The 25950-nt window shown below is 36.6% G+C and overlaps 1 long non-coding RNA gene across 11 annotated transcripts in view; it reads left to right on the top strand.

Moving 5' to 3' along the window:
• LOC115349001 overlaps window positions 1–25950 on the top strand; it is a 65327-nt gene that overhangs the window by 21352 nt on the left and 18025 nt on the right. For 5 of the 11 annotated variants that reach the window (XR_003925994.2, XR_003925993.2, XR_003925986.2 and 2 more), the window contains 2 exons: window positions 9422–9535; window positions 24492–24565. This is a non-coding gene — a long non-coding RNA (uncharacterized LOC115349001). Of the gene's footprint in view, window positions 1–9421; window positions 9536–15264; window positions 15387–20062; window positions 20157–21392; window positions 21507–24491; window positions 24566–25950 lie in introns of all 11 variants that reach the window. The other 6 variants (XR_003925992.2, XR_003925995.2, XR_003925987.2 and 3 more) reach the window with 4 other exon arrangements.

Below are 25950 nucleotides of genomic sequence, written 5' to 3'. Positions count from 1 at the left end.
ATTGTACAGAGCTTGGCAAAAGTGTAAAAGTATGTGGTTTTCTTATTTAACAAAACTCCTTCCTGTATCATAAATGAAGGCTTCTACTACACCTATGTCAAGTATACAAGCTAATAAAAGATGAGAACTTTCAAAAAAAAAAAAAAAAAAAAAAAGGAAAAAATGCTGGCTACTTACAAAAGAGAATAGAACTTGCTGTTTGTGAGCATGGAAAATTATCCCCATTCAGGGAAAAAAAAAGCAGTGGAAGAGGAAAGTATCCTTGGCCTTTATTTTGTCTCCCTAGATGCTTTACTATAAAAAAAATCCACTTATTTAACTGGTCACATTTAGGTTTCCTGGGAGAAATAACGCTTCTGGAAAGAAACAGGCCAAGGTAGTTACAAAAATCTTTATGAGAACATTTAAGCAACCAAAAATGCAGTTTCATCATCACATATTCCCACCTCCTGGCTTTTCAAAAAAATATAGGTAGTTGTGTTTAAAGGAGTAAGAACATGATACACACTGATTTGATGAGCCTAAGCTTAAACTAGGACATCAAGAAATAATAATAACAGCAGGTATTCCCTTACTCCTCTGCTGCCAAAAAAATGCAACTCCTTACTACACATTATTACTTTCTCCTCTGATTAACAGTGGTGCATGTCAGTTTCAGTCTCTGATGATTGAAATGGGTATCACAAGAAATTTTACTTTTTGTTTTTAAATTATTGTTGTATGTAAAACAAGAGTCTTTCCCTCCAGAATCAGCATTCAGTATATTGGCATTTCTCTTTTTTTTTTTTTGACACTACTACTGACTGTCATGGTAGAGAGCACAGTGAGGACTCCCAGGATGTTACCCCTCTTCCTCAACCCCTTCTAGGATGTATGACAGAGAGAAAGACTTCAGAGAACCAGGAGCCTTCTCCACTCTATAACATCAGCCAGCTCTTTCTGCCGAAATAAATGCAGCAATAAGTGCCTGCCACTTTACAGAAAATAATAATTCTTAAAAATCTTTTAATGTTAGCAGGTATCTCCTGTTCCATATTTTACAAACAAGAAACCCAAAGTCTAAGGCATTTTTTTTTTAATTGAATCTCTTAAAGTGAACACCTTTGAGAATTAAATGCCTGCACTCACATATCCTATTGGCAATCCATAGTTTTTATTACCTGCCGGTAGCCCAGAACATTTTTTTCTTTTGCACTGCTTGCTGGCAAGCCTGGAGAGCTCCTGCACAAAGTAGGGTGAACTTTCCAAGGGCTGGCCAGTATTAGTCATGGTAAAAGTAGCATTTCAGACAAATTCTTTAAGTCATAAGCCATCTGCGTGCACCTACTTTCACACATTTAGAGTAATTTACAGTATTCTCACCTATACAATCATTATTTCATTTACAAGGAGGATGAATAGGAATACCTTCTTGAAATTGTGTGCCAAAATTGCGTTATTGCTTAAAAGAAATAAGCAGCTTCTCTGAATTAAAGGGATTTGCAGAAGAGTTCCCACCCTAATGTGAACCACTATAAAAATAAACCCTTAGAATACTTAAATAATAGTCTGGAATGTAATTAGAAACTTTAATATTTGAAGTTGAATCAAATGCAATTTTCTTCACTTTATTCTAGTTAGGTTTCTTATAAGGAGCCTACTGCTGAATGAGAAAAATTTCTCTTTAACCTTGAGTAAATCAGACAATCAAAATTACTTTAAAAATGGTGGAGAAAGAATACATCAGGTCCAATCAGAAACACACAAAGAAAAATATGCTCAGAGTAATTAAAAATCCTAGAGGACAAAAAGAAATATTGTGTTATAAGGTGTGTTATAATCAGGGTACCTACAGTAACTTTGAACCTTGCAATTTTAACAGAGTGGGCTTTGGATAATACCCTAGAAAAAACAGCCTTTTTGTAAAAAAGCACAAGATGATACTTTGAATATCACATAAAATAAACAGGAAGTCTAGATAATATCCTGGAAACTGCTAGTTATCAAGAGAGTTTCAGTCGGAAACTATGTACCTATAAGGTTTAAGATAACAGAATTCTGCTACCAGTATCCAGTCCTGTTAGGACTGTAGTTTTTCATATTAACATCTTTTAGATTAAACTGGGTCTATATCAGGAACCTCATTTTACACTATTCTACTATTTACTATACTTGTTAATCTCTCTGAAATATGTATTTAAACAATCTACATGTACCGGTGCACACACTAGCAATGTATAATCTGGCAATTCAAATAATTCAAACTCTCCACTGACAGATCACCTTTCTTTCTAAAAGCAGCACCCTAAACATGAAAATTTCCTTCTTAGTTATGCAAAACACACATCAAAAGCTGAACACAAAGATTAAGCTTGATATGAAAATTCTCTCTCAGATGTGCAATTGAAGACATTCAAATTGTTTATTAAAAAAACTTGTATATTGTTTTCTTCATAATTAGAGAAATTTCTAACCCTAGATCTATTACATGCAGTATATAAACACCTGATTTTCAAAGGTCCCAAATAAATGAAGAGTTCACACAATTTTCTTCAAAGCTTTACTGTGTAATATAACTTTTCTTTGTGGTAAAGAAAATGTACCTTGTCCACAATAAACTTCCCTCAGGAATTGACTAGTTATTACAGTTCTGAGCTAGGGAAAAAGCTTGACATAATACCTTATAGTTACCCTGAAAGCACACCTTCAACAGTTGTCTTTTGACTTTTTCCAATTACAATAGTCATCTGAAGTGACATCTGAGATATTTATTTGCAGTAAGAACCCAAGCACTTGGGTCGAGTAGCATTGTATTCCATAAGCTGTCTCATTTAAAAGCCATAAGTCTAGGTGGATACTGGTGTGTATGATTCAAGGTGAAAGAACTCAGTACTTAGCAGGGAAGGGAAATGCATTTAGAAAATAACAGACGTCCGGTTATGAGCTATGGAAATACATAATCCCCCTGAGTTGAATGGAAAAAGCCTATGCCTAAAGTGAGGTACATGTGCTCAAATCTCCCATTTAATCAGTCAACAATAAAAGAATATCTGCCAGTAAACATGTAACCTGACAAGGTATTGTAAATACTGTGTCTTCTCTTTGGATATAGTCTGTTGCTTTCATAGTATTAGCTACAGTCAGTAGAAAAAATAAACAAAGGTATGGGATACAATGTTGGGATATCTTCTTTGAATTTACTGAATTTCTTCCAAAATGCCTTATGGATGGGCTATTTAGTATTCATCACCATGCTCCTGTACAGCAACAGCTGTTAATCATCTAAAATGTACAGAAAATGAAAAACATTAGCTCTACAAACAGGCTTATTTTGGCCTCTCTTGTCATTTTTAGTAGATGAGCTGTTGAGCTTTCTACAGTGGGGGGGGGGGAAATAATTCTAGTAGTTAACTGTAAATTAAATAAAGTAGGAATTTACTGTCCAGTCTATCTAAGAATCAGTGAAACAGATTCACTTTTCTTCTCTTTTCAAGGTCAGCACTAAGACGACATATAGTCTATATTACACAGTTGTATCATCCAGTCAACATACCAGACAATGAACCCATAATTCAACAAGCTCAGACTTAAGGTCCAGAAAAAACACAGAGTTAAATGTGCTTTCCAGTGCTTCTGAATATTGCATTCAGTCATTGCTGCTCCCTAGGAAAACAACTGCCCCCCAGCCACACACACAGAAAGCTCCTCCTTCTCCTCCCCCTTCAACCTCCCCCCAGCCCCTTAATGTAACCCCCAAACCAAAGAAAGTCGTAAGTATAGCAGGCAAGGGCAAGACTGAATTCTTGCCATTGCGATGTGGAGTTACTGAAATGACCTTAACAACTCAGTGAGATAAATAGCACTGCTTTGGTTTTACACTGGTACAGAAGAGACGAGGATCTAACTCCCCTTTTGTTGTTTAACTAATTTTAACGAGAGGAATTGGAGAGGGGGAGGGAAAGGTTTCCATCTACTTTCTGAAAAAGTATCTTTGAAGGGAAAATACAATCTTCAAAAGGAAGAAAATTAAAACCTTTTCCTCAAGTTTCCTTTCATTTCTTATCTTCCTAAAATACATATATACAGTTTGTTCCAGGAAATGTCTGAAATGCCTTCTGGTAGCTTTAAGTAAACATGAAAATCTCCTTTTGAGTTGAAAGAGTTTCAAATAATGACAGGGAAGGGTTCTTGGACTATAACACAGATGTAAACAAAGGTCAGGAATTGCTCTCAATAATTAAAATGCATTATCATTACTTTTGGACTTTTTAGTCTGCTATCACATAACTGAATTAGACTTCAGCAAAGCTCTAATGTGCTTCCACAGCAATCTTTTCCTGTACACTGAAACCAACAGACCTCAGCTACATTTCTCAGCTAGAAGCTAATGTCTCTGGGTACATGTTACTGTTGCATTTTCATTTGTCAGTAAAGCCTTATTTACTTGCTTCCTGTTATTAATTATGGGAAACAGGATCTCTTCAAACTGTAGGAGAGGCTCTTTTAACTGCTGTCTAGACTTTTCAAGACAAAATATTGATGAGCCCTTTAATGTTTGTGCAAAGACACAAACTGAGTAAAAAAACCATCGTTACCTCAAACAGGTTAAGACTCCTTATCACACATTCACAAAAAAAAAAAAAAAAAAATCCTTTAAATCACTCAGGCTCACATCCTTATTGTTAGTCACTGAAGTAAGGTTTTCTTTCATAGTTGGATACTTTCTTCATCTGTCACACTGATTAATTAACAGCTCACAGTATGAGCCCTGAACTTAAATAGCCTACTGAAACAAGGAAGAGAGATCAACATTAATATTTCATAAAAAGCTGAAGAGGAAAAATGCTTTCTTTAGTATGAAGGGATCTGCCTTCTAATAAAAAAAAATTAACTAATTTCTGTTTGGTTACATTACACAAGGAGATGAAAGCGCACAGTCTGCGAAAGAAGATTGCAGCAGAGGATTAGGACGAAAGTTAGAGAAGACTTTAAATGTTTTAAATTAAGCTGTTGGTTGGAAACAACCAGGTCTTGAACACCAGTGAAATAATTTTCATCACTGTTAAATAAAAGCCAGTTTATCAACACACAATAAACAAGTCTATAAACACAGTACCATCACCTGTACAGATACATGGGAAAAGGCATGCAGTTACATTAAATAGAGAGTTGTTAAAACCTTAAACCTAAAGCTGTTTTTAGCCAAAACATTTGTAGTTTCTCCCCACCCCCACCTTTCCCAAACTGTTACAGTCTGGCAATTGTCAAGAGTTTGACTTTCCAAAACTATGAGCTCTTCCCCTTTTTAAAGCCCCTCCAGTACTGCTGAGTGGACAGAAATTACAGATGCAAAAAAAGATGACAAATGAGTGCAAGGCCCCTCCTCTCCAATGTCTTGACAGTCAGAGCTCCTGCCAAAACATGCCTGAAAGATAGTGAGGAGACAAAGACACAAAGATTCCATTTTCTCTGGGAAAATAGATTTCATGTAGAAACTACCAGGGAGAAGAATAGCACACTAGCACATGTGTCATTTCAAAAGCAGAACAGGAATGAAGGTTTCAAAAAAAAATGAAATCATATTTGATTATTCAGTAAGCTCAACAAATGCTGTTTAACACACGGCTCTTTTTAAAATGCAAAGTGCTACAGGGGGTGGGAGAGGGAAAGCTCCCATAAAGCTGGAAAAAACATTTTCAGTCATGGACAACCTTCAGTTCAACAGTCTCCAAGCTAAGAGCTCACCACTGTTGCTCTAAATCATCTCCTGATAATGCTGTAGTACACATGCAACCAAAACAAAGTAAATCCAACTTTTTTAGTTCAAATCTGTTTGAATGTATTTACTATTAAAATATTCTTCCTCCAGGGTGTCATTAATAAAGTCGCAATGAGTTTAAAACTCTGGCACCTAAGCACTTCCAGGTTTGTAAGCTTCTCATAGCAAGTTTACTACTTTTGGCTTGTTACGCTGTCGTGACTGGCACTCATCACTGAGCTGGAACGGCTCTGTGCCTGTGAGCAGGGAGATCAGCAGTGAGGTGAATGCAGGCAAGCAGAGCAGAAGAAAAAGCAAGAACCTGATTTCTCTTTGAAACTAGTCAGAAAGTTGGGAAGAAGTGCAACTGATAGTGGGAAGGTTTGGGACAATTCAAGTTTCTCACTAATTCAAAAATAACAAGGATATTTAAAACAAGAGCATGTAAGATTTAAAAATATCAATTATTTTAAGTGCAATTCCAATCCATTAGGACTCAGTGCCAAAAGTAGTTACAGTTAAAAATAACAAACTCCCATCCAACTGGGAATTTGGGAAGTAGAGGTATAAAATGGACACTTAGTCATCAGTAATGTTTTCAAAATGCTCCCAGCTCTAATTACTGCTCATCAACATGTAGCATTCTTATAAACTCTCTACTTATAATAGCCCTTTTTTCTTTTATGTGAGGCTGCTTCTACACAGCTGATGTCAGAGCCACCCAAATTCAGCCAAAGTCGTCCAGTCTTTCAGCAGAAACACTAATGCGGTATAGACAGAACATAGAAAACATTACACAGTGAAAATATTAAAAAAGTGATTAATGCCCTGAATTGACAGGCTTGCATTGAGGATAAAATACAACTGCCAAGAGCTCTCTATAAGAGGGCTCCCAGAGGCCCCCTACCCTGCAGAGAGCACCTCAGTCAGCCAGCCCAGCTCTACCTTCTCCTCACCCTCACATTCCCCCCTCCCTTCAGCCCAGCCATACACCATGGCATCTCCCCAGCCCACCCAGACTCAGGCCATGAGGATGTGGCACAGTTCTCACTCTGAATCCACATGCTGACTCAGAGCCCTTGCTCTTCCCTTCTGTCAGCTCCTGAAGACTGCTCTGATGATAGGCTTAAAGAAAGGGCTGGTAATCCTTTGACTAACTAATAAAACCACTTCAGGAGACCAACACTGATCATCGTACAAGGATTGGAGTAGTCAAAAATAATATATAAAAAAGCAAAGACTGTGCTGAGGAACAACCCTATTCTCCTTATTGCATCTGAGGTGAAGGACAGGGAACATAAGACCAAACCCTGAACATTACACATTTAGTTACAAGTTTACATTTATTTTTCATTAAATTTCTTCACAGCCCTTTGGCTGATCTGACTATCCTCCCACTTGCTAAGTCTAGGTATTTTCTAAGTCTTCATAACCAGACAGTATCTAAATACTTTTTGTTCTTTTTATGCATTTTACCATCCAACCATCACTTGGCCCCTCCTCATCTCATGTTCCTGCTACCACAAAATCCTCTCATCTGCTCTGATAAAATGCCATCCTCATGCACAGCTATTCCCATTTGGTCTCCATTCTCAACCAGACCAAACCACCATCACATTAGTACAAAGGGATCCTAAATGTTGGCTCACTACAGAGATGTGAAAAAAGTCTGCATCTGCCAGTTTGATCCTCTTACTGATACATTTTTTTCCTTCAAATTCTCATAAAGTGGATTCCAACCTCCTCCTGTACTCCACCCATAGAAAGTAGAACTGCTGCACTTTAACACATAAATCAAGAGTGATTTGTTTGCCTGATTTCCAGAAATACTGGAAGAGAAGGAGACTTAGCTCTGGGGTCAAACTCAGGAAGGACTACTAACAGCGGAGCTATATTTAAAAAAAAGTAAAGAAAAGAAGGGCTGCAGTTATTGACTAGGTGAGAGATACAGAGCAGAGAATGAAATAAGAAAAAAGATTTATGAATAAAGACTTACAAACATGCTTTTTCCTATTGTCCTGGTTTCAGCTGGGATAGAGTTAATTAGTTGCTGGCTGGGGTTAAACCACAACACCTAGACAGCTGGTAAACTCATTCTTCAGACTGCCATTACAAAGGAATCTTCTGAGAGAAAACTCAAGTCATATCAGATTATAGAAACACTGCAGCAGTTGAAAAATATTATCACTTGATTTCACATATATAGTGGCCTGTTCCGTCACTCAGGTAACACTTCCCATTTGAATGCTTTTAAAGATCACTTGAAGATCAAATCCTAGAATTATTTCAACCTATAAAACCTATTGAAAGTCAAAATGAAATCTTGCATCTTTGTCTAATGCCTGTCATTGCAACAGAGTTCATTTTAATGACGTGTCCAGGCAATATGTGGCGTATGTTTTGAAAAGGAAGGAGACTTATATGTTTTAGCTGGCACTGGTACAGCATAGGTCCTCAGAATAAAATTTATTAGCATTAATGGCCATTATGTAACTAAAGCAGCATGCTTTAATTCCCTGAGGGGTGGCGGGGTTTTTTTCGTGTCCTATAAAATAGACAAATAACAAATGTGAGATTTTTCAAAGCTATTCGAAGAATTCAAACTTGCATGTTCCTCTATGAATCATAATGGAGAAGGTGTAGCTAAACAAGATGGATCCGAAATTCTCAAAATGTCTTCCATGAAACTGCATGAAGGTTAATACTACAGACCTGTCTTTTTAAACATGTGCAATATAATTACAGTATTTTGCAGACCACAAGCTCTTCAAAAAGTAATCGTTAGAACATTGAAAAGTATAGATTTGAAAAGATTTCTTTTTAGATTTAATATACCATACTTACATGATACTAGACTTATTTAGATGAGTCCGATTTAATAAGTGTCTTTAACAAGCAACTCATTTGTTACTTGAGCCCTGGCATTTTCAATCCTGAATGCCAAGAATTTAGGCGGCCTTGGGAATCCCACCACCTAACCCACTGCACTTCAGGGACAGGGGACTGTCATTTACATAGTTCCTTGGGTGCCTTTCAACGTTGGAGGCTAAGGTTGGAACAATTATCAGAGCTATTGAAAAACTGCAGGATTTTTGCAGATTTCATCAGGATTGGCGCATGGTATCAATAAAGATCAGACTATTACCTAGACCTGTATTTGAGTATTTAGTTAGAATTATTTTTCTTTAAGACAGAAAATGAATTCAAAACTACACTATGGAAAAAGACCAATGCACACAGGTTTAACATTTGAGTTTTCAGAGAAGGATCTTATCAACACTTATCTGCAGCACTGGAAAATAAGCCTAGGGCTCATTTTCTACCAAATTTTTATTGGTTTATATGTCTAAATCTCACAAGAACAGCAAACCAGAACAGCATGAAACAAAATACCACAGACCAATGTATTTATGATGTTTAAATTATTGAAAATATAAGGCTTAGGCACAGTATTGTGTCTCAGTTTAATATTCTGAATAATTTAATTTCACTCAGAACTAACTTGAAGGACAACATTTTACCTGAAAATCTAAAGAAAAGAATTAGTACAAATAATACAAACCCACTCAGACCTTCATAGTGACACTAGCAATTTTTTCATGGGTAATGTCAAGACCAATTATCAACTGATCTATTGAGTATAACCTAAACTATCACACAAACTTTTTTTTTTTTGTCTTCTAGACAAATCACCACAGTGTTGCAGACCAGCAAATGAAGTGAACTAAGGGCAATTTGACCAACATCACCTGTGTCGGTTCCCCAGAAGTCGATGAAACATGTTATCAGGTCTCCAAGGTACATCCCAGAGATTAGTTGGTTGTGCCATACAATTAGTAAATGATTAAAACAAGCTGTTTTCTTCGATTACATTAAGTTACTTGCAGCAGTGAGAGCTATTACCTCCTACAGAAGAGTGTACCTTCCCAAATTATGTTGTTTATTAGCACTTCATTAACAATGTGCCACCTCAGCCAAATGATCAGGCAGCACAGTGGTCTCAGGTACAAGGAAAAGATCATTATGAAACTCCACCTGCCTCATTTGGGCAAATCAAGTAAGTACATCTGAACCACAGATTGCACAAATATTTGAATGCTAGTTTTCACCTTGGGCTCTTTGGGTATTTCATGCCAACCCATAAGCCTTCTTCAGAGGAATCAACAAAACAGTGTAGAGACTGAATTAGACAAGTTTTTAAATGGCTAAATATTTTTTTCTTTTCTTTTCATAAGAACAGGACCCCAAGTAAATGATGCCTTCTAATACAGCACATCAAAGTCTCAATTATGGAAATCATTATTCTAGGCACTATGTGCCATTTTATATTCCCAGCAGGATGTTTTTCATCTCATGAGTTTCCAGGGCTGTTTAGTGTTTCTGTGTATGCAAAACATATTTAAGGGCCCCAAAAAAGATCTGCTAATTGAAAAAAGCCTAGTCAAGTGGTCAGACAGACTGGAACTTAAGGATTATAGGTAAGAGGGATGAAATGAAGGCTTGGAAACTATAATTTCTCTTTCTGTGGTATCAGCAGAAGCAGCTGTTACAGACCAGGCAAATTAAAGATGTGGCTAAGCCAGCAGTCTGGAAACAAGACACTGCAAAAACATAACAGCAAGTCATCTGCACCCCACTTTTAAAAAGCTAAAAGTGCTGACCATTTCTTTTTTTTTCCTCTCTCTCTTCCTGTTATTCTTATCTGTCACAAGTATCCTCCAGCTGGTACCCTTCCAGCCCATGTTCACCAGTTCTAATTTCCCACCCCCATCTTTGGGAGTTAGTAGTAATTCCGGGGACTGTGGACAAGTACTCCATAGTGGGAGTTGTCAGCAAACAAGAAAGGATGTTTCCAAAAGAAGAGCAGGTGAAATAACAGAGTTGCAGTTCTACTTTTTTTTTTTTTTTTAACATATGAGAGTTGTTCATCAAACATGTAAAAACAATCTTCCCATACTGAACAATATTTACCATTCCTTGAGAGCAGTTTCATCTGCCCAGTAAAATCAGCATCTAGATACAGAAAGCTCTCTGATTAAAAACCAGATTGCCTTCACATTTTTCAGATACATTGGTTCAGTGTCTTGTAATTAACTATTTTCAGAAAAAACTTTTCTCTCTCTTCAGTTTCTAGTCTGTTTACCCTGAATCTGTTTAAAATAAGTTACAAATCATTTTGCCATGAACTAACAAGGCTGTATATTGTTTTCCATATCAGAGAGTAATGAGGGATCCATGAATTATTACAAAAATAAGTTATTTAAACAACAAAAACACCTCAAAACAACCCTTTGTCTTTCCTCAACAGCAGGTATGGACTTCCTATGAGAAATAGAAGAAACATTAGTTGCCTTGCTTCGACAGCTTTTAGGTCAACCAGTGTTGCCAACCTAGAATTTTTTCTCAATTTATATTAGCATAAACCTGTGGACTATTTTTGATCTCAGTTTATACATCATGAATGAATATTACGCAATCTATTTCCCCTTTATTTGTACTCAAAACAAACCCATCGTTTCAGATTTGTGGTAGATGCCTTTTTTTAAGTGCTGCTATTTCAGTACTACTCTAATGATGTTGTTAATGTTGCTGCATTGAAACACCGCATCTGATTCGAGGCACACTCAAGCTCTTTGCAAACAATTATTCACTAAATACATTTCAAAAATGTTTATGAGATTCATACCATAAATCTTTAACAGACTTAAAGTGGATACAGGGAAATTAAGTGCCCCATTTCTTATCACAAATTAATTTTAGGTGGCATGGGGCCTTTGCGTGATGCCTTTACCTGAAGCAAATCAATTGTCATTTTGCATTTTCATACAAGTCTAAGAATATGAGAGAACAGCAAAAGAATTCTAAAGCTTAAAACCCATATTCAGTACAGTTCCCCCCCACCCCTCTGTTAGAGTGGGTATTTGAGGAGGTTCTTTACATCTCCTCCCACGCAGTTTCTCTGCTTCATAAGTTATGGTTTCCATTCTAGCTTAGCAAGGAAAAGAGTTAGTAAATTACTTCTAAAGAGTGAACATTAAATCTTTATTTTTCTAATTCCCCCAAAACTGGATGGGCTTGCAGCCAAGGTATTTTGGTGGGGCATAAGGAAGGGACAAAAAGACAAGGCTGTGCACTAGCACAGAGAATAGGACCAGCAAGTCCTGGCTTTACTGTTACTATCCTTTCCCCTGGAAAACACCTCATTGCAACTCTTGAGCAGCAGTGCTGATTTTATTTATTTCCTTTTTAATCTCAGCCTCTAAAAAAAACCCATTGTGTAGAGCATTGATTACATTTCTCACTCAAACCTGGCAGCATTATTTAGCAACTGCCATAAAGAGAAAAAAAAAGTGTTCTGCATATATACCTATGATACAGTGATTTGATGGTAGAGGTGGGAGAAACAAGAGGTCTAGGACGCCACAGAAAACACTTTACTTTTCCAGAGGAAGGAGAACATCAAACCCAGCTGAAACCTATACAAAGTAAGATACCAAGTCCTGCAAACAACTGCATAGCACACCGATGTGTAAGATTGCCACTACAGTTTAACTCCCCCCTCCAGACACACATACACGCTACGATACAGCCCTAAAATCTGACTTAGTTCCCAGATAAGCACACAGATACAGGTCTGCTTAAGGTTTGTCTCTCTGAAATTTATCTTGAATAGAAACTCAATTATGAATTTTAAATATATGAACTTCTTATACCAAAGTACAGATACAAAATAGTAGTGTCATGGCCACTATTTCAACTATTTTCAACACTTTCTAAAATTATTTTCAGATTAATAAGTAATTTGAAGTCATAATAAAGAAAATATAGTTAGACATGGCTCTCCTTTAGGGCAAGTTCATACATGAAGGAATCAGGAAAACAGAGGTGATCTGGTAAGCAAAATTCCCCCCAAACTGGGAAGTCAAAAAACCTGTAGTTGTTAACAGCCCACTAAAACCCTCAGTAAAACTAAGTTCAGAATTCAGTCAGCTGGTAATACTGTATTTGTTTAATGGACTTTTACAGAGCAAAAATCCAGAGTACATAGCCTTATATCTGAAAAGGAACTTGGAACATGCAATTACTGGATGGCTCCAAACTTTATCTGATATGTTTAGGAGCCACAAAAGAAAATCATTGCAGACAGCCCAGTACAGAGAGTGCCAGAAAATACCATACTCGGTTTTTTTCTAGGTCTATGGCAGGACATTTGAAGACATCCATGGCTGAACATGATTTCTTTTTCCTAAATCAAGGCTTCCATGACTGAACATCATAGAAGCAGTTATAAAAGTCATACTGGCTCACAACATCTGCAGGAACTCAGTAGTGCAGCTGTTCACTGCACACATGTTAAACAGGCAGCACTAAAAACTCTAAAAACAGGTCAAAGCAAAACCAAAAAGGACCCAAAATCAAGAATTTCGCATAGAGAACTGGAAGAAAATGTAGAAACCGTCTTTTCTCCAGGTCAGCAAGCTGAAAGCGTTAGGAGAAAAAAGCAGTATGCAGCAATCCACACACAATAGATCTTGAGCATTACTTCCTTTTATTGTGTATTGCACTTATGGGGCACTAGACTGTTCTAAATAGTATCCAAAGCATACTTTCAAGTCCAGCCAACAAACATCTGAATGTCACAGCAGCCTTTCAAGAGAAAGTTACAGTGCTGTGAGTTTTTAAAGAGAGACTGAAATATTTCAAAGAGATCAAATATACCCCAGTGCTACCTCCTCTTGTTCCCTTGAATTAGAAATGAAGACCAGCTTATCTGGAAAGCAGAATCTAATTAAAAATTATCTTTAATAAAAATAAAGGAGCAAAGCACCAGTCTTTAAAAAAGGTGGAAACCTATCTGGAGATGGACAGCAATGTCTTTCTTTTTGCAAAGTAATGATTCAGAAGCACACCCAAAAACACATTCAAGTGACCAATATTAAAACATTAAGTACTAAAAATGAGGTGCATCCTACAGGAGCATGATCCAGCCATCACCTTTCCTTCCCCACTGATAGAAGATTTAAAGAAAATCAGACATATCTGTGTTCAAGTACATGAAAACCATAATCTGTAATATCTTAGCACACATGCTGAACTTTTTGAAAGACACTAATGATTTCAGTTACAATTTGTACTTCAAAAGAGATGCTGTAATAGTCAACAATAAAATTAAGCTAAGGTTTTGCGTGCTTTTTTGTGAATGGAAGAGAGATTCAGATCTCTGATTATTTTTATGCTTCCACAAAGAGTCACTTTGGCTTTACGTACAGGAATTTTTTTCCTCACACCTTTTTTTTTTTTTCCTGTTTGGTTTTGTAATTTTAAAGCAACCCTCACATTGTCAACATTAGTTCTAGTTTTCACTATGCATAAAGCAAAATATTAAGTACATATACAAGTGCACAGACAGCAAGATGCTTCTTTGCAAGACTCAGCATAATAAATGCAAGAGTTTTCCATTGCTCCAAACAGCTCTTCAGCCACAGCTACAGTACTTTTCTCTCCATATGTGTACAGTTGTTTCACTTTATTGCTAAAGGCAAACTCTATATCATTATTGTAGTTTTTTCTTTACTAGAGACAACAAGAACAATGGATCTATGCATTACTTTTAAGACTGATTAGAAAAAATATCTCTTTCTTGGAGAGTTAAAAATAGATCTTGAATTTTTTTATTCTGTGTTAGACTAAAGAGAGTTATGTCTAAATTATTTTAATTTTCTTTTGGGGAAAGGAGGTCATAACAAGGGAAAGAGGAGGAGAAAAACTAGGCAGCATCATCACTTTCCAGATAGATAGTAGTCTGATCATTAAGACTTTCACATGGAGTATCAGAAACCCAGGTTTTCCAGGCCCTTCTCCAACAACAACAGAGCTCTGACATTCCGGAGGCACACCAAAAACACCAGGCTATCAGCCATTCTCGGGCAGCAAGGGGTCTTTTTTCTTCTCCTCATGCAAAAGGCCTTCCCAGAAAAATGTCCATTGAAAAATATATTTCTTCAAAACATCTTGTGTTTTCCCCACAGGGGAAAAAGATATATTAAATTTTCAACCAGATGTAGTTACAGTTTTGTATACATCTGCAATTGCAGGGAAAAACTAACAGAATGAGAAAAAACATTCTTTCTATAAAGTTCTAGTAATACCTTTAATCATATTACAAGCTGAATGCATTACGTTAATTTGTTAAATTAACACAGTTGGACTTTTAGATCAAACAGAGAAGAGAAAGAAGATTGTGATCCAACAAAAGCATGTTATAAAAACACTGCTGTTCAAAACAGGCCAAGTATTTTCTTGTGCTTGAACCCTAACAAAGGGGGTTTTCCTTGAGGTAGTTATTAGGTGTTTTGCCTTAATTTTTGTTACTTTTTTTTTTTAATGGTGACATATCAGTTCTACTGGTTTGTTAAATACACTCTAATCTGTTCTTATTCATGTGAACAGCAATTTTCTTAGGACACTTTTTTTTGGTACTAGTAATAGCTGTGATAGGATTGCTTTCTCAAGTTCGCATTTTACAGAGGACCACAAGCCTCAGAAGATTGCTGTGTAGAAGAAACACTGGGCCAACCTATCATGTTGATATTACACGAAGCATAGCCCAGTTTGGTATTCTTTCTACTCTGAAGAAGTCTCACATCAGGTAGTGGAAGCTAACTTATTTGTTTACTGTTGAATGACTTTTTTCCAGCACTCCCCCTTTAAGCACAATTCACTTTTTAAGATTCTAGAGAGAGAACTGCTGCTGCCAAAGGGCCACATAAGATGAAGCTGTTCCACCGCACTATGGGGAAAGAAGGCGGCTGGTTACAGGGACCCTCACACCTTTCCGATTCTCATATAGCCAAGTAAACTCCATTATAATTGATGCAGTATGCAGAAATCAGAAGAAAGGGCTAATTGAGTTTAAAAGCTATACAGTTGCAACCTCATTTAGGAGATGCCTCCAGGCTTGCCTGAGCATTTAGTAATAAACCTAGACCACAAAGCAAAGTGAATGTTCAACTCTACATGCCTAGAAGGGAGAGAAGATCCTTTTCTCCATACTCCTAAGCCCATGTTAGCCCCTCCAGTCTTTCTACAGCAAAGTAGGATTCTAGGAATCCAGGAAACAACATCTCCATTTTTCTTGTCCTGTAGGCAGAGCTGGATACTGTTACTATGATCCTGATTACATATTTCTGTTACAATGATACATACATCAGCAACATCAGCTGAAATCAAGGCCCTTTTTTTGCTACATCTTGTTAAAAAAAAAAAAAAAAAAAAAGCCATTTTCAGGCTAAGCAGGTTAGGAAAATAGAAGTGGCCACGCAGAGTTTAGAAACAGAGAAGTTCATGTTTGGCATTTCTCTTCTGCCAGAAGTGGCAATTATAGGTAGTGCCTGAGAAGGTTTCTGCACTTGATCAACTGCACACTAGGGCATTTAAAATCATTTAAATGATCTGTAGTGATGATTTAAAACAAGATAATCCACAACCAGAATATCCACAGCATTTAATGGAATAATTAGGTGTGGAAGGAATCCAGGATCATGAACATGTTCAAGATTTGAACACATACACATTCAACCGTGGTAGAGCTTATTCTGAAATAATACCAAAAAGATGGGAACAACAACTACAAGTTGTTCTCACATTCTTTATTTTCACTGAACCCAAGCTTTATTAAGATTTTAGCATCCTATAAAAGCAGCCCCATGGAACAGTGGGAGAAACACCAGAGCTGAACTTCTAGAAACACTTCCATAGATGTGTTTCTCTTCTTCCCCTCTATATATACACACTGTAATCATGACTAGAGCAAGCAAGTAGCATGATGAAGGTGAAGGGTCTAGACAACAAGCCCTACGAGGAGCGGCTGAGGGAACTGGGGTTCTGTAACCTGGAGAAAAGGAGGCTCAGGGGAGACCTTATCACCCTCTACAACTACGTGGAAGGAGGTTGTAGCAAGGTGGCTGTCAGTCTCTTTTCCCAAGTAACAAGGCATAGGACAAGAGGAGACAGCCTCAAGTTGCACCAGGGGAGGTTTAGATTGGATATTAGGAAAAATTTCTTCACCAAAAGGGTTGTCAAGCATTGGAACAGGCTTCCCAGGGAAGTGGTGGAGTCCCCATCCCTGGAGGTATTTAAAAGACCTGTAGATGTGGCACTTAGGGACATGGTTCAGTGGTGGACTTGGCAGTGCTAGGTTAATGGTCAGACTCAATGATCTTAAAGGTATTTTCCCACCTAAATGTTTCTGTGAATGGCAGGTTCAAATCATTGGCCATGTTACCTTGTATGCTGCTTTAGATACTAGCTAATTCCCCCTTACGTGGGATCCGAGATGCCATTATTAGATCCTCAAATCTAAGTGCTTCTTGAACTCACTTGAGCAGTATGAATGCATTTAGACTGCAATCCATGGTACAGTTTCCTTCATACTGTATATACACATCACTACAGCCACAGCGAAAGTATTTCAACAGATACAACACTATTAGGTAGCCAAATCATATCCTTGCAGTCCAACAATTACAGCACCACTCCATACAGCAAAACGGGAACATCTGGAATTCTGCTCTCATGAGGGCAGCTGGGACTGCACTGCTATATTGGGAAGTGAACTGTGCTCTCCTCAGGGTTTTAACTGTTACAGAATATACTCAGGGCTTTTAGCAGAAAAGTAACAACCATTTTGGTTACTGAAGGAATTACTTGTGTACAAGGCATTTATTAGGAAAAAATTATTTAAGTGCATAATGTGTTTGTACAACATGGAGAAATTGTGCACATTCAAAATCCAGTTGAGCATGAAGAATAGTTCCCTTTCATTCCAGAAATTATATCTTAAGTAGAAAAATGTTATACCTAAGACTGATTTTACTAAACCTGCCACTAAGAAGAATTTTTTCACTAACGCATATTCTGATCTTATTTAAAAAAACAGTTTGGGAAAATGCTAGCCATTACTTCTCTCAAGTTGTGTTTTGGTTTCATGTTATTCCTCACAGAGGCTTTGTGGCAACAAGTGCAAGAAAAGTCACTCATTTCTTTTTGGACAAATTCTGTTATATGACAGGGAGGTGACCACTTGCAACCTTGATCCATATCTGGTAAATGAGGCCAGGTGAGATTAACATCTTACCATAACAGCTGTCACGTCCTCTCTAGCTTTTTCCAACACCCATGCACACCTTTACACATTTTTCCTCTTCTGTGCAGGTAAATCACAGGACTGTGTCTTACTAAATATTACATTACTTCTCATTTGGCTTCACAGATTCCCACAGGACTGTAGGCACTAGATACTATTCAAATACTATCTGTCTATTCTGTGTGAGGTACGTGCACACCATCCTAACATCTCCAAATGCTCTTAACTAAATTGTGAGTTAATCCTTGAGCTTTTTCATTTCTTCATATTTATTTTTCCACTTTTCAGCAACTGATTAATTTTTCTGCTGATTATGCTGTTGCAATAGTTTTCAGAGTACAGAAAAGGAGATGCAACATTAAAGACCATAAATCCTTCTTTCATTCAGAGTCTTTGAAGCAGTATGAGTAATAATACTCCAGTTAAGATATCAGTACCAGTCCATCTCCATGAAGTATATATTTTCTGATCTTGAACCCACAAGTTATGCTAATGAACATATCAGAATACTGCTTCCATGCTATTCAAGCTGACAGTTTCAAATCTGTTAATAACATAATATGGGGAAATATATGACCATTTCTGAAATATTTGATTAAATATTTTTAATTTCAAAGTTTCTTCTGTTCTTAAAAATCATCTGGTACTTATGCCAAATCCCTCTAAGCATTATGAACAGTAAGGCCAAGTAAGAGGGAGAAGGTGATGCAAATACACTGCAAATTTTTCTATCGTTTCCCCTAAGTTTCCTACTAGAACATGTTACATCTTAAAGACCTGAGGATTATGGCTATAATATTAAACCACTGGACTTTTCTTTCAAAGTCTGTGACACCTCACAGGTATTAACCATTTGGTTTGTGACCAGGTGTTACAATACCCCTAAGCTCTTCCTGACTCTTACTATTCTTACAAACTCTTCCACTAACTTGAAGGAGATTCCAGCATAGGTGATTAAGCTCCAAGTAAATTCTAGTTTTCTATGGGTTTCAAGAATGAAAGGAAAGAATTCCTAGCCTGCCAGGCCAAGTTTTTGTGACAAAGGTGCTAAGAAAGAAATCAGTATTTTTCAAAGGTCACAAGCAAAATTGTGAGAATGTTGAAAGTAGATAGTCCCTTTCAACACTATTTTCAGCAATTGACATATGTAAATTCTACATTTACAATAGAGGCATTCCCTGTCATTTTTATCTTGCATGGAAAGACATAATAGAAATTAAAGAAGCAAAAGTTTACACAAAATTCACACTTGTAGATTGCACATCTGTGTAAATAGTACATGATAAACCATGAGCTACGTGCACAGACACACAAGTCTGTTTCCAAATTCAGTGTTTTGCAAAGTTCAGCACAAAACATCAGAGGCCTCCAGTTATTTGAACTACTGGGGTTTTTTTTTTGTAATAGTGGGTACACAATAGGTTGTTTTAATCACTGTGACTAGCCATAGTGAGAAAGTGCAGTCACACTAAGCCAAAGGATTTCATAAGTAATGATTCCTTTGAGATAGCAAGGAAAAAATGTACATTAGGAACTGAAAATACAAGAAACCTAATTTCGGTTTGCATGATTTCTGTTGCACTGTGAAGCAGAAAGACAAACTGTAACAAAAATGAGGTGTTAGTACAATGGCAGGGCAGTGAAAGAAGAAACTAGCAACAAATATAGGAAGAGGAAATAAAAAGAAGCCAGGTTTTCTCAATACTTGTACCCCAAGACCCAGAATTTTGATATTTTGCTCATGACACTTCCAAATAATAAGAAAACAATGATCTCTGCAAGAGAGAAGCTAGAAGTGGTACAGTTCCCCAACATACTCCAAGGTTTTATCTGTTGCATTTGCTGTTAGAAGTTGAGAAAACTTAACCTTCTGAAATTTATAACTTAGAGGCATAATTTCTAGTTAAAATTCTTGGACTGCCTGACAGAAAACTTTTAGAGCCACTAAACACTTCTTTGAAGAACCCCCTCTGCCCCCTGCCAAAACTAAAAAGTACTGATTGTAGTAGCCATGCATAGTGGTTTAAGTGAAATCTTTCTTCACTAATATTCAGAAGGGAACAAAACACAGACAATTGCTTTCACTTGGCCAACATACCTTTTTGCATTTTATTGACTGTTCTGATCAAGATTCCTTCCAAAACCAAAGCAGTAATAAGATTTCTTTTTGCACATTCTAGTACTAGATTTTGGGAGAACCTGTGTTATGTGAATGCACAGAATCAGTAGAAAGCCATTTTGATGATCACAGATTTATAAGACTGCTTCAAAGAGGTAGGTACACGACATACCAGTTTAAGATAATTCTTAATAAGTAACTTCTGCTAAGATCTGAAATTTGTAAATTAATGCAGTAGCTTTATTTTTCTTCACTTCTCTTTACCTTCAGTATAAAGTAGATCCATGTCATTTTCTAGCAGAGAAATATGCATTGAATTTTAGGTATCATTTGTTTTTAAGTGAGAAGAAAAAGGCATACATACATGCACACATTTACCACACTTAGAATGTGAGGCTTGTACTATAAAGAGAGACAGCTTTTCCAAAACCCCCTACCTATCCCTTCAGCAATTACTATTTAATTTTGATTTATTCACAGAATAGAAGTTGGATTTAACCTTTGTTAACAGTGCATGAATATTTTGAAAAGAGTCTACCCACTTAGCCAAAATTAGAAACAGTTAGTATATACATGGTATAGTACCAGACTTATATCCAATGAACCAGTTTAAAGGAAAAAAAAAAAAAGCCTGAGTGCAATTTACAAAGGCTTCATTCTTTTGTTTGCATTCTATCAGTATAAAGAAATAATGCAACTAGTACAACAGTCTCCTGCTAGAAATGGCGGAGCACTTTAAACAAGTTTCACTTATACAGCATTTCTCCTCCTCTTTCGAAATACATGCTTAAAAAAAAGCTTCACAATTAACATATTGTACACATTTTGCAAGGTTCTCAAAGATCAGGAACTGTTTCTGGAAAGATTCACTCCAATTTGGCAAACAATTACAGCATACATTACACTAAGGTGCATTAAATGTTTGGCTTCTGTGAGGGTACAGAAACACGTGCTTACCCACAGTTAAGTTCAATAAGCAAAACAAAGTCAGTTATAATTTAAAATGGGGGTGAAAAAAGAAAAAGAAAAAAGGAAATCAAGGGAAAGAACAAGTCTAAAAGGCAGAGAACATTACAACAGCCGAGTGGAAACAAATGAGAGATTATAACCGGGATGCAGTCACAGGACTATGTGTAACTCTGTTACAGCTAATCACCAATAGCTTCTGGTGAAATTAGTTCTGTGTGCTACTTTAGTAAAAGTATAAAGAAGCATATTCAAAAGCCAACGAGCACAAAGAAAACATAGTCAAGACGATTCACAATAGCAAATTCTGTACTGAATGTGTGAACAGGACATGAATTGGGCAAAATACAAGCAGCCTCCCTTTGCCTGGGATCTTTGTAGTGACACGAGCCAAGCAATCTAAACAGAATGTCTGTCTGTGCTAGGAGGAGGGGAAGAAATGAAACACTACAAAACCAAAAACCGCTTTCCTCAAGGAAGAATGGTAACTTTGGACAAGATTTGGCACCACAAGTTCAAAGGGCTATTTTACCTGCATTGTAAGTACAGACCCAGAGATTTTACAGTATTTGTCTCCATGCTATTGTTTTTTGTGCCATTAATGGCATTTAAATTATAGACCTGCTGCAGCCATATAGTCAAAACACCACATCACCTGATGAGACACTATATCATAATGTCAGTGTGTCTGTTTTAACTGTTGTTTCTTATACTGTACTTCTCGTCAGTCACCCTCTTCCTCTGCCAAAGAAGAGATACAAGAGACAAGTCTATCTTTAGACTCCACTGAAATTTCTCAGACAGCTGCAATACTTCCTTCATCACATAACCAAGACTCCTGTTTACACTAACAAAATTTTTAGAAGTACAAATAGTAGAGACCCAGAAAAAAAAATTTATGGAGAATTTAAAATGAAAACATAGGATATGGTTAGGGAGTCAGAAATAACATGCTTTAAACTAACTTCTAACTAGATCAGGTCAGACTTTTTTGTGTCTTTGGTTTTTAAAATATTAAGTATTTTTTGCTTCCACTTTCAATAAAATATTGCAGATGTAATGAAAAACTGTTTTCCAGAAGCAGGCATTTATTGACCTGTACATATGTACAGTTATTCACAATAAAAACTATTGATTAAACAAGTTTGCACTTTGACAGCATCTGAAGACAATACAGTCAAATTTCTAAACAAGTGTGTGAAAAAATCTGAGACATTTATTTTTCTAAATTATTCTAACAAAGTTAAACTAGTCATATAAAGTCACTAACAGCTAGGTACTGAATCCAGATTTTTGACCTGCATTTAAAACTTTTTTTCCATCTCAAAAGCCCAAAGAAAGCTGTTTCAGGGTTACAAAACTACATTGAGGGGGGGGGGGGGGGGGGGGGGGTCTGTTCCTATAAGCTGGTCTGCTGCTTACAGCCCTCAAATGGCCAGCTCCACTTAAGATGAAAGGATTTATTTAAGGAAGAATTTTCAAGATTCCATGATTTCCTATTGTTGTGGCTTAACCCTAGGGGTTTTTGCAATGTAAAGTATGTGCAGTTCATCAGTCCGAACACTCAGACCCTCAAGTTAGTGTTTCAAAGTATTCACACTAAGAAAAAAAAAACAAAAAAAAAATCACGTTATTAAACTACAGACAGCTAATTTTATTCTGTATTGGTTTATTTCCTATTTCTAATGGCATACGCAAAATAACAGTGATTTTTGCTTATTAAAGTCAGTCTCAACTCAGAAGAGCTAAACATCAGGAATCCATGAAGTTTTTTGGGCATGTTCTAATCTTGCCAAGATTATCTAGGGCAACTAAATATATTCAACAGTTCAACTAAACCTTTAAGATTGTTGGGGGGGGGGGGGGGTAGGGGGGTGGGGGTGGGTGTCAGCCTACAATTTTTTTTTTAAATGCTGAAATTACTTTACTTTTTTCCTAAATGAAAAGAGTATTTTCTATTTTAAGAGTGACCTAGCTTCTCTATTTCTTCTATTTTTCCCTTCCAATGTAATGTCTTTTATTTCTTCCCTGCACTCCGTTTTAAACATCATCCAAAGATACAATGATGTTGCATTGGATAGCAGAGTATGAAAGCAAAACAAAAGTCCCCCAGCTATTGACTCACCCCTTCTCACAGTCAAACAACTACAACAAAATACCCATCACACTATAGGCATCAGAGAAATTTATGCACACATATGAAGATCCCAAATGTAATTTTTTTTTTCCTGAAGTGTCAATAGTCAAAAAGATGCATTTTTTATTCTTGACTTTTAGAACAGAAAGCTCAGAGCATCTTTCAGATATAAAAGTTCTTCTCAAACAGCTGACAAAAGTGTGAAGAAGTAGATCTACTTTAAAGTCTTGAGCTGTCTGAAATAACTTTTATCAACAGAAGTGCCTCTGCTGAAGCAGTTCCATCAAGCCTCATCAATATATACTCAAAATGACTGAAATCAAAGAGAGTCCCAAAATAAGTGAGGTTGAAAGGGACCTCAGTACCTCACCTAGTGCAATGTCCTGCTCAAACCAGAGCAAAACCTGGCATTACCCTGTGCTGGGTGCCTTGTCCAATCAATTTTTAAATATCACCAAGAATGGAGATACCAGCCTCTTCTGACATGTCAGTAATAATACAAGGCAAAACTTTGAACATTTATTAAGTAACAACTCTGCATATAGGCTTATGTCATCAGCCAATGACTGAAGTGGAAGAATATCTATGTTGTAGCTATAGCATTTAACTGTTCTTCATGACTTATGGTCTCCTCTGTAAAAAGAAATAGCTGTGGTACGTCAGATACTACCCCCATGGTAAGTCTTGGTAAATGCTTTCAATTTAGTCGACAGCTACGTAATGGTGTATTAAATGACTTAGTAATGATCACTGAATCTAGCCATGGATGATCCTTTGAAGATACTTTTAGGTTTTGCATCATTTTAATCTGACCAAATTCATCAATGCCTTACTAATATTTAGTTTCTTTTAAATTAACATCATTCACTAGAACTGCCTCAAAGGCTCTTCAGAAGTTGGTGCAGTCAGCCTAGACTGGATTCATTCCAAGTACTGATGGTTTGTTCTGACGATTTGATCTGAAAATCCTCCTTGCACAGAAGTAATTAGCCTTTCCTAAATTAAACTCTAAAAGTCAGCATAAAAATTCCCATTTAACTTCATTGAGAGCAAAGTAAAGTAACGTTAGGCCCTTTTGAAAACCTACTCTGAATACACACTGTTTAGCCCAAAGCTACCCCTGGAACAACTCACTGTTTATAAGTGAATATGACAAACCCCCAAAAGTATCTATGAAAAGATAGTAGGTTTGATTACTTAAGAATTGGAGATCTTCTGCATAGAGTGTGTCTCCTTTAGTTGGTTCAATAAAGATTTTGATCTCTGGCCTTTAAATACAGATGAAAATACTAGGTATTCTCTTCAGACATCTGCTTGAATATGTGTGGTATTACATGACAGATTTAATTCATGCTTGACCACTAGCTGGCTGTAATTTGTGTTTCAGGTATAAAATGAAAGACCTTACTGGGGAAACACTAGAATACCTTCCTCTGTCCCTGCTCTGAACTGGGAAATCAGGTCCATTTTTAAACTTACTGATATGTCCCTGTTGACCTCATCAATAGAAATTCACTGTTTATTATGACAGAATAGGGAGAGGACTGTGTTTAAACACAAACCAAAACTAAATGAGAATGATCTGTACCCTTTGTATCCCTTCTTACAAGTCTCAAGTTAGACTATATATATTTCCATGATTGTCAGGGATATTAGTGGTTAAATACATTCCATTTTATACCTTGTTATATGCTTAATTTCATATCTTCTTCCTCTTTAAATCCAAGAAAAATACCATTTATTATTCCATTTAGGATGTATTGAAATGAAATAGGTATACTACCTTTTCCAATACATGCATTCTTCAATACTTGTATAAAGGCACAAAATTAAACACTTAAGTCAGTGCATTTTCAAGCAGATATTATTTATGGAGTGCTGATGGAAACAAGCCTTTACAAAAAACAATGCAAAAATATTTTGGTTTGCTTCTCAACTACATAGGAAGTTTTTGCTCTGGGAAATCCAGCAAGCAGACAAAAATATTTGACACTGTAAAACCTTTTTTCACTCTCTACCATCAAAAAAGTCTGTTATGCTTGTGTCTCAAAGATCCCCCTTCATTCAGACCTGTTAACATTTAGTCATGTTCACAGTGACCAAATGTTTAATTTCCTGATAAAATATCTCTATGTGTTCATTTGTTTTAAGTATTTCAGACATATTTGCCTGTTTTCTCTAAATAAATTCCTTGCCTCCTTCCATTTTTCAGCTTGCATGCAAGGGTAGTACAACTGTCTGTAATACCCAATTTGTGTACTAAAAAATCCAGCCATACATATTTAATCATTTCCTTGCATAGTCAATTAGCAAGCACCTATATTCAGAGACATGTGATGGGACAGAAGGGGAGAAAGAAATAGAAACTAGCTGTCCAGTCTGGGCTTTTCACTGCTTATCACTCAAATGCGTAGGGCTGCAGAGAAACTTGTAGCAGGGCTACCGTACCTATGATTTTCAAATATTGTTGTAGACTTAATATGAAAATCAGAATAAAGTTTAAGCTATCACAGTAGAGAGAGTTTTCTTATCAGTTTAATAATTACTTTTATAATCAATTTGCCATAGATACTCTCTAGAGTGAACATGAATTAGCATAATCTGTGAACTATTTTGCTGAGCTCATCCAGAGACTTTTTAAGCTGCAATTTTTGACACACATTTTAAATCACTTACCTGGCAGTTAAAACATTGTCAGTTTTCGTTATTAAGTACCTGTGTCTGATTTGAAAGAAGTATGGAGAGCCATACTTCAGGAGGAAAGAAACCAAAACCAACCCCAAAAGACTTCCCAAACCCATAGAATCATCTATTCTTGCATTCTGGTCCTGAAAAAATGCCTCTAT

The sequence above is a fragment of the Aquila chrysaetos genome, chromosome 12 (assembly GCF_900496995.4).
Source record: "Aquila chrysaetos chrysaetos chromosome 12, bAquChr1.4, whole genome shotgun sequence".
In the NCBI taxonomy this organism is placed as follows: Eukaryota; Metazoa; Chordata; class Aves; order Accipitriformes; family Accipitridae; genus Aquila; species Aquila chrysaetos.
Note: the sequence above shows the minus strand (reverse complement) of the source record. Positions and strands in the feature narration are given on the sequence as shown.